The 9,454-nt window shown below is 42.2% G+C and overlaps 1 long non-coding RNA gene across 2 annotated transcripts in view; it reads right to left on the bottom strand.

The window, feature by feature from the left end:
* The window catches only part of LOC111821845 (uncharacterized), a 44,309-nt gene that overhangs the window by 8,256 nt on the left and 26,599 nt on the right, over window positions 1-9,454 (bottom strand). For both annotated transcript variants that reach the window (XR_002825185.1, XR_002825186.1), the window contains exon 2: window positions 2,903-3,038. This is a non-coding gene — a long non-coding RNA (uncharacterized LOC111821845). The remainder of the gene's footprint in view (window positions 1-2,902; window positions 3,039-9,454) is intronic.

The raw sequence follows: 9,454 nt of genomic DNA, 5'->3' as shown, positions 1-9,454 counted from the left end.
TTAAAACTATCCACTTGTGGTATTTCTGTTATGGCAGCACTAGATGACTAAGACAACATCTTTCTGGTATTCTCTGCTTTCAGCCAGGATCCATCTGACATCAGCAATGGTATCCCTGGTTCCAAGTCCTCTTCTGAATCCGGTCTGAGTTTCTGGCAGTTCCCTGTCAACATACTGCTGTAGCCGCTTTCGAATGATCTTTAGCAAAATTTTACGTGCGTGTGATATTAATGATATTGTTTGATAATTTTCACATTCTGTTGGATCACCTTTCTTGGGAATAGGCGTAAATATGGATCTCTTCCAGTCGGTTGGCCAGATAGCTGTCTTGCAAATTTCTTGGCATAGACCAGTGAGCACTTCCAGCACAGCATCCGTTTGTTGAGACATCTCAGTTGATATTCTGTCAATTCCTGGAGGCTTGTTTTTCACCAATGCCTTCAGTGCAGCTTGGACTTCTTCCTTCAGTGCCATCGGTTCCTGATCATATGCTACCTCTTGAAATGGTCAAATGTCGACCAATTCTTTTTGGTATAATGACTCTGTGTATTCCTTCCATTTTCTTTTGTTGCTTCCTACATCGTTTAGTATTTCCCCCCATAGAAATACCTTCACTATTGCAGCTCGAGGCTTGAATTTTTTTCTTCAGTTCCTTCAGCTTGAGGAATGCCAAGCGTGTTCTTCCCTTTTGGTTTTCTGTCTCCAGCTCTTTGTGCGTGTCATTATAGTACTTTACTTTGTCTTCTCGAGCCACCCTTTGAAGTCTTCTGTTCAGTTCTTTTACTTTATCATTTCTTCCTTTTGCTTTAGCTACTTGACATTCAAGACTAAGTTTCAGAGTCTCTTCTGACATCCATCTTGGTCTTTTCTTTCTTTCCTTTCTTTTTAATGACCTCTTGTTTTCTTCACGAATGATGTCCTTGGTGTCATTCCACAACTCGTCTGGTCTTCAGTCAGTGGTGTTCAACGCTTCAAGTCTATTCTTGAGATGGTCTCTAAATTTGGGTGGCATATACTCAAGGTTGTACTTTGGATCTCATGGACTTGTGCTAACTTTCTTCAGTTTCAGCTTGAACTTGCATATGAGCAATTGATGGTCTGTTCTGCAGTCAGCCCCTGGCCTTGCTCTGAGTGATGATGTTGAGGTTTTACCATCGTCAGTTTCCACAGATGTAGTTGATTTGATTCCTGTGTATTCCATCTGGTGAAGTCCATGTGTATAGTCGCCATTTATGTTGTTGAGAAAAGGTATTTGCAATGAAGCAGTCATTGGTCTTGTAAAATTCTATCATGTGATCTCCTGCATCATTTCTACCACCAAGACCATTATTTTACAACTACCGATCCTTCTTTGTTTCCAACTTTCGCATTCCAATTACCAGTAATTATCAATGCATCCTGATTGTATGTTCAGTCAATTTCAGACTGAAGAAGTTGGTAAAAATCTTCAACGTCTTCATCTTTGGACTCAGTGGTTGGTGTGTAAATTTGACTAATAGTCGTACTGACTGGTCTTCACGTGTCTGTCAGTTTGTCATACTGTGGGGGCTTGCGTGTTGCTGTGATGCTGGAAGATATGCCACCGGTACTCAGATACCAGCAGAGTCACCCATGGAGGACAGGTTTCAGCTGAGCTTCCATACTAAGACAGACTAGGAAGAAGGACCTGGGGGTCTACTTCTGAAAAGAATTAACCAGTGAAAACCTTATGAATAGCAGTGGCACCCCTGGGTGGGTTCAAATTGCCAGCCTTTAGGTATTAAGATCCCTGGGTAGCACAAACAAGAGCAGATCATTTGTGCCACACAGGGATCTTAATACTTTCTAGTTTAAAATAGACTTTTTGGGTTAATTCATGTATTTTTGGTAAACAGTCAGTGTTTCTAGGTACCTTCCCTCCCAAGTTCTTCTAGCCAACATTGCATCTGGAATAGATTCAATCTTAAGGTCCCTGGAGGTGGGAGGAGGACAGGTGGTGCTGGTCCTTGAGCTGTCCGTGAGCCATCAGATTAAAATAGACCCTCAGCTTCCAGGATGATTCTTCTTGTCTCAATCATTCTCCTTTATTATCTTCTCATCTCCTCCCCATAGAGCTTGTTATGGATTGAATTGTGATCCCCCAAAAAATGTGTGTATCAATTTGGCTGGGCCATGATTCCCAGTATTGTGTGGTTGTCCTCTGTTTTGTGATTGTAATTTTATGTTAAAGAAGATTAGGGTGGGAATATAACGCCTTTACTAAGGTCATATCCCTGATCCAATGTAAAAGGAGTTTCCCTGGGGTGTGGCCTGCATCACCTTTTATCCTACAAGAGATAAAAGGAAAGGGAAGAAAGCAGAGAGTTGGGGACATCATACTACCAAGAAAGCAGTGCCGGGAGCAGATTGTGTCCTCTGGACCCAGGGTCCCTGTGTGGAGAAGCTCCTAGTCCAGGGGAAGATTGAAGACAGGGACCTTCCTCCCTAGCGAATAGAGAGAGAAGGCTTCCCCTGGAGCTGATGCCCTGAATTTGGATGTCTAGCCTACTAGACTGTACAAAAATAAATTTCTCTTTATTAAAGCCATCCACTTGTGGTATTTCTGTTATAGCAGTACTAGATGACTAAGACAGAGTTCCTACTTCCTCTTTCTCTTTAGGTAGGCATGAACTTACTGTACGTCATATGCTGAGTTATCATTCCCATGGCTCACATTAAAGCTCTATGGGTTGAATCTACTGGGCCTGTATTCCAAGACTAGTCTTGCTATGAACTAAGGATAGATAAATAAATAAATAGGGGGATAGGTAGAGAGATTTGCTAGTCTAAACTGAGCCATGACTTTTGTTTGTATTAGTTATCTATGACTGCATAAGAAATTGTCCTAAAATTTAGGAGCTTAAAACAGCAAACACAATCTTACCATTTCTAAGGGCCACGAAGCCAGGAGTAGTATACCTGGGTGGTTCCAGCTCAGGGTCTCTCATAAGGTTGTAGTCCGGCTGTCAATGGGGGCTGCAATCTCTGAAGGTTGTTGTAGCAGAAGAACATCACAAAGTCTAGTAAAGCAAAAAGAAAGTTTTGTTTGGCATGTATTCAAAAGGGCAGAAGTGGGAAATAGACAAGCATACTGCTAGAGCCATGTCTGCCCAAGTCCAAAGAATATTACAGAATAGGCAAGAATGCGAAAATGGACAAGCATGTTTCCATAGCCATGTCTGCCCGAGTCCAAAGACCATTACAGAGTCATCAGTATATATTAACATTACAAATGGGCAAAACCATTGAAAGCTTAGCCTTTTCAGATTGGCTATAAACTGTGATCCTACATTTTGAATCATCTTTCTTAACAATCATTGGTACAGGTTTCAGTAATGAGAATCAGGAGGGTCTTCGTTGGTCCAACAAATTTCTATTCACTAAATGCTAACAGAAAAAGATAAGAGTGGAAAGTCTTTTGTGTTGTGTTTGATTGGCTTTATGTGAAAGTTTCCCTAAAAGATATTTTCCAAGATTATTTTAGCTATTGTCTTTACACCTCAGGGCCCAGATGATGTGTCCTTGTGAATCCTTGTGAGTCCAGCTCCAGGTGGGTCACATTATCTATGCTCAAGGAGAGGGAATAATAACTCCAATATTATTTCCTAAATCAAGGCTTGACTAGGACCGGAAAATCTATTTCCAAGCTCACTCCCGTGACTGCTGGCAGGAAGTGTCAGTTCTCATCATGTGGGCCTTTTCAAAGGGCTTCCCCTAGATTGCGTAATCTAAGAGAGAGACAGCAACCTAGACAGAGCTGCAATCTTTTATAACTCAATCTCAGAAGTAACATGCCATGACTTCTGCCATATTCTATCAGTCACAGAGACAACCCTGGTACAGTGTGGGAGGGAACTATACCCAAGTGTGAATGCTAGGAGACGATTACCACATTGTCCTATCAGTGTTTCTCAATGAGAACGGTGTTGATATTTGGGATGGGACAATTCTTTGTTGGATAGGATTGTCCTGGGCATTGTTGGACATTTGATATCCCATAACTGCACCCACTAAATGTTAACAGCACTCCACAGTCACTGTGGCAATCAAAAGTGTCTCTAACATTTTCAAATGCCCAGCTAGATGGACAGTATTCACCTCTTGTTGACCATGTATTTGGTAGACGAGTGGGAAGACTGGGCTTTGGGAATTAATTTGAATGAAAAATGTATTTGTTTATTATTTTCAAATATATTACAACTTGCACTAGCATCTCTTCATAAGCCTTGAAGTAACTAGGGGATTGACCATCTTGATATTAACAGTATCATGATATTGAGGAGCTAGTTTTGGTATAAAGAAAGAGTACTAAACTTGGAGTCAGAAAATCTACTTAGTCTGGCTTCTACTGATTTGCTAGCCAAGGGTCTAAGGCAAGATATTAAATTCTTCTGAGCCTTGTCTATGACTGGGAAATAATACTTCTTACTGTACAAGGCAAGCACTAAATAAGATAAAGAAAATGAGGCGCCCTTGAACCACCGTCCTTGAACCAGCCCCTGTCAAGCCTTCAGAGACTGCACTCCTTCCATAGAAATCAAATGTCTCAGTCACTAGAGGCTGCTGCTGTTTCCAGCAGGAGAGCTGCAGGAACCAGGGAATCCCTGCAGAACTATGCAGTTGGGCCAGGATTCCTTTAACAGGACAATTGATGCAAGCCTGGCTTTACTCGTTCACAGGGGCCTGAGCTTTTCTGAGCTACAAGAGGACTGCTGGGGTTTATTTTCAGGAGACCCTGGGTTGCCAGCTAAGCCTTCTGCCTGTCTTGTCTTGGTCACTGGCCAAGGCATTACTCTCTTGGGACATCTATTTTCTCCCATTTCACTCCTCTGTTCCGAGTGTCCTTTCCCCTGACCCAAACTTCCACTGCTTCTCTCCTCACAATGTTTGTTTCCATTTTCCTTTTGGAAGGTGATTGCCTCCACCCTCCACTTCTCTCTGAACTCTTCCTCTGTTTCCTTGAAGCCTGGTTCCCTTCCTAAACCTGGCTCACTCCTGCAACATGCTCAAGTTGTCTTTCCATCACAACTTTCAGGCAAAACCCTTCCACCCACAGTTGTCTACCTTCTTCATGCTCCTGGGCTGGGGAGCACTCCTGGAGTAAATCACTCAACTTTCCAGATGGGCGTACTCCAAATTCATGGTTTGCAACATCAACGAGGACATCAACATTGCCCTGGAACTCCCGTTTCCCTGCTCAGCTCTCTTCCTGCCATCCCCACAGCATCTCTTATGAGCCATCTCCTCTATTTGCCTTAAGCCTACTCCTTCACTCCTTCACACTTCTACCTCACTCCTTATCCTCAGATGACCTTGCCTGCTACTTCACAAAAAAATAGTAGCCACAGATGATAGGGCCCTCAGTTTCCTGCCACCTCACCCACCACTTTACCTGTTCCTATCCCTGTGATAATTGTGCCCACCTTCCCCAAGGACCTTACCTGTGCCTAAACTCTCATAACCTTGAACTGCCTCAGGCACTTCTCTTCAATAATCATCTCCTCTCACCTACATTTTCCTACTTGACATTTTCACTGAATCCTTCCCGTTTAAAAGTCCTTAAGTGTTTTTCACTTTTAAAAACAGAAATCCTCCGTCCATTCCACCCCGCCTCGCTCTCGCCTTGTTCTCCTATCCCTCTCCTCCCCCTCACAGTCCAAGTTCTTGAAATAACTGTTCACATTCTCTGCAGCTTTCTCACCTCCCTTCCCTCTCGACTTACTGCAATCTGCTTCTGCCCACACCTCTTCTCAGAAACTGCTCTCACCAAGGTCACAAATCGCCCCCCTACTGCTGAATCTAATGAACGGGTCTCATCGCAGGGCGGATTAACCAGTAGCACGGTAGAACGGTATGCACCGGTTTGCATTGAGCAAGGTAGGCAGGGGCTCAATTGTATTTACTTGCTAATCTGTGGTGAGCAATTTCACATGGGTTTCACTACATCTTTGGCATGGTGGGGGACAGGTGAAATTTTGCATTTCAGATTGGTAGGAAGACACCATTGGGCCTGTGCATAGCTTGCTTGCTGGTTAATCCAGCCCTGGCTCATCTCTCATCTGGCTTGACGTCTCAGTGTCTAACACTCTTCCCCCAACGCTTCTGTGCTTGGAATGCTCCTGTCTTTTGTCTTCTGTTAAACCACATGCTCCTAGTTTCCCTTCTTCCTCTCTGGCTGCTCCTTCTCAGTCTCCTTTTTGATAACGTTTCCTTTGCCTTTCTGTATAACTCAGTGTCCTCAAGTCCATGACCTTCACCACCTTCTCTTCTTCCATTGCGTACTCACCCTAGGTGATCTTATTCATTCTTATAGATGGCTATAATGAATATGTATGTGTTGGTGACCCTTGAATCCCTGGGTAGCATTAATAGTTAATGCTCAGCTGCTAACAAAAAGGTCGGAGGTTCGAGTCCACCCAAAGGCACCTCAGAAGAAAGGCCTGGGGATCTATTTCCAAAAAATCAGCCACTGAAAACCCTATGGATCACAGTTCTACTCTGACACATATGGGGTCATCATGATTCGGTATAGACTCCATGGCAACTGGTTTGGTTTTGATGACCCTTAAAACCATGTCAGTGGCTCAGAAGGCTCTCCTGAGCTTCAAATCTATATTTCAAACTGGCTCCTGGTTGTCCCTCAGACATCTCCACTCAACAGAGCCACAAGTGAGTTCTCTTCACTTCCCCTCTAAAACCTGCTCCTTCTCATGGGCATCTTCATTGACTCTTCCTTCTCCCTGACCCTCCTGCGTCCAATTAGTAACCAAATCCTGAAGATTCTACCTTTCCCAAACATTTCTCAGCTCTGAGGGCTTGTCCCTATTGGCACTGTCACCAGCTGAGTTTAGGTTATTTTTTCTGTTTGGATTACATCACAGCCTCTCAACAGATCTCTTGGTTTATAGTCTTCACACTGAACCCACAGGGATCTTTCTGAGTCTCCAATCTGATCTTCCTTCACCTATACTTAAAATTCTTCATTGACTTCCTAATGTCTTTAGAACATAAAGCTTTTTCAAAGTCTGGTCTCTTTCAGCCTGTGGCTTACCACCCTTGCCCCCAATTTATCTTTAAACTACACTGAACTATTTGGTTCTATAATGGTTGCTCCTCCCCTTCTCTCTGAACCTTTCTTCCACTTCCGAAACCTGGCTCACTCTTCAACTTGGTGTTTCCGCTGCAGCACCATTTCCCTGTGTCCTGCCTCTTTTGCACTTTTACTCTGGTCTCTCCCCCTTCCTGGGTTAACTCCTAGTCATTGCTTCTTCCACAGCGCCTTCTATGGCCTTCTAGCAGTGAAGTTAGGTGATTAAAAAAAAAAAAAGTTACTGTTGACTCAATTCTGTCTCATAGCGACCCTATAGGACAGAGTATAACTGCTCCATAGGGTTTCCAAGGTTGTAATCTTTACAGAAGCAGACTGCCACGTCTTTCTCTCACAGAGCGTCTGGTGGGTTCGAACTGCCAATCTAGCAGATGAGTGCTTTAACCACCGAGTCATCAAGGCTCTTGTGTTAGATGTTACTCCCTTTAGTTGTCCATCCATCCCTAGACTTTAAGAAGCTTTAGGGAAGAGTCCCTAAAGGTCTTTGTGGTTTTAATCCTAGAATCTAAAAGAGTGCATGGTGTGTATTAGGAGCTCAATAAATTCCTATTAAATGAAAGAATGAATGACTCTATTAATCTGTATGATATGAATGACATATGATGGGGATTATAAATATTAGTTGCATCTGAACTTTAGCTTAGAGAAGTAGTAAAGAGATAAGAGATGAATTCAAAGGGGGTAAAGAATCAAAGATATTTTCCTCCTTCCATCGTGTGTTGGGTCCAAAACGCCAGATGTTCCTTTATCCTTACCCTTTATCTCCCTTGGCAAGGGAAAAGCATCTGTCACTTAGAGAAGTCACTGCTGACCTTGGTGTTGCCATTTCAAAGATGATATTAAAAACAAAGGATGGGCCAGGACAGGAGAAATAATTGTTGTCAGGTTTTCCTTTTACAATACAGGTGGAAGAGCAGTAAAAGAAGAGAAAATACTCTAAAAAAATGCTGCTGTTTTATGGGCTGAAGTTTAAGAAATATTCATTGTTTAGAATTTTCTATTTTTAATTAAATGGATAACGTGAAAAAAATAGAAAGCCAAAAACAAACAAAAAGCAGGCTTCTTACTTTGTCCTTCAAGTTCAAAAACAAAACAAGAAAGAAAATCAATATACTTCCTAATAACAATGTCCCTCACTTGTATTTATTAAAAAATAAAAAGTGTACAGTTGCTAGTAGCACCCACACATCAGTTACCTAGCACTACCATGCAAGAATCTGAGGAACGCCAACTAAAGAACAGCCTAATATAAAGAAAACAAACAGAAACAACTCCTTTTCTTCATTGTAGCCACATGTACTTTCCCTTGCACCTCGGATTTCCAACAGATTTAACTTCTATCTAGTTTGTCTTCAGAACTGGGGAGGAGAAATCTTGGACTTGGCAGGCACTGAGCTTGGAAACATATTCTAGCCGTGTTGTCGGTTCAGACGATCCTTGAGGCCAGTAACACTTCGGCCCCAGGGAAACCTCTGTTCCAAACTTTTCCATCATTCCACAAGGGAGTTCTTTTTGCAAAAGGCTTTGGCTATTCCTGAAGCTTTCTCTCATTTTGTCTTTAAAAATGCATTTTGTGGTGTTGGAACGGTGCAGGATCCTTTTCTCCCTCTTCAGATCCTTTTCTCCCTCTTCACCCAGATGTTTCTGGTTCTCAGGATGCACACCTGTGAAGCTGGGTCACTTGGGAGAAATGCTGAGTTTTATTTATAGCAGAGAAGAGCGTGATTTTCACATGCAAATGTTTAAAATGGTCATTTTGTTTTGAGGCATCAACTACAAGACCTGCTAGGACAGAATTTGCAGAGATAAGAAAAGAAAATATTAAAGGCAAAATCATCTGATTCATTAGATATTTTTTGAATACCTACTGTGGTATTCTAGGTGCTGGGAATACGGTGGAGGGGAAAAAGAAAGAAAGGGAAAAAAACTGCTTTAGTTGGGGAAGAAAATGGGGGAAGACGGACAATATACAAAAAATAACAAGTAAACAAGTACATACATAATTTGTTAGATGAAATTGCCCTGAACTTTGAAAGATAAATGTATACACAGAGATGCCTGTTTCTCACCATGTGGGTAGTCTCCTTGCTTGGACGAGATGATGTATGTGAAGTGTCTAGCACACTGTCTGAAACATAGCAGGTAAGCAATAATTTTAGCTCCTCTTCTTTTCCGAGTTTGAGCTGCCATTCCAATGAAAGTATTTTTGACACTAAGAATAAGCATTGTCACCACTTAACCTCAATCTAGAGAGACTTTAGGTGCAGCCATGTGGAATAATTCATATCATCAAAAGTTAGGCAGTCAATTTATTCTAGAATATTTCAT

Source organism: Trichechus manatus, unplaced genomic scaffold (assembly GCF_000243295.1).
Source record: "Trichechus manatus latirostris isolate Lorelei unplaced genomic scaffold, TriManLat1.0 scaffold00110, whole genome shotgun sequence".
NCBI lineage: Eukaryota > Metazoa > Chordata > Mammalia > Sirenia > Trichechidae > Trichechus > Trichechus manatus.
The sequence above is the reverse complement of the archived record's forward strand: the minus strand, read 5'-3'. Positions and strand labels throughout refer to the sequence as shown.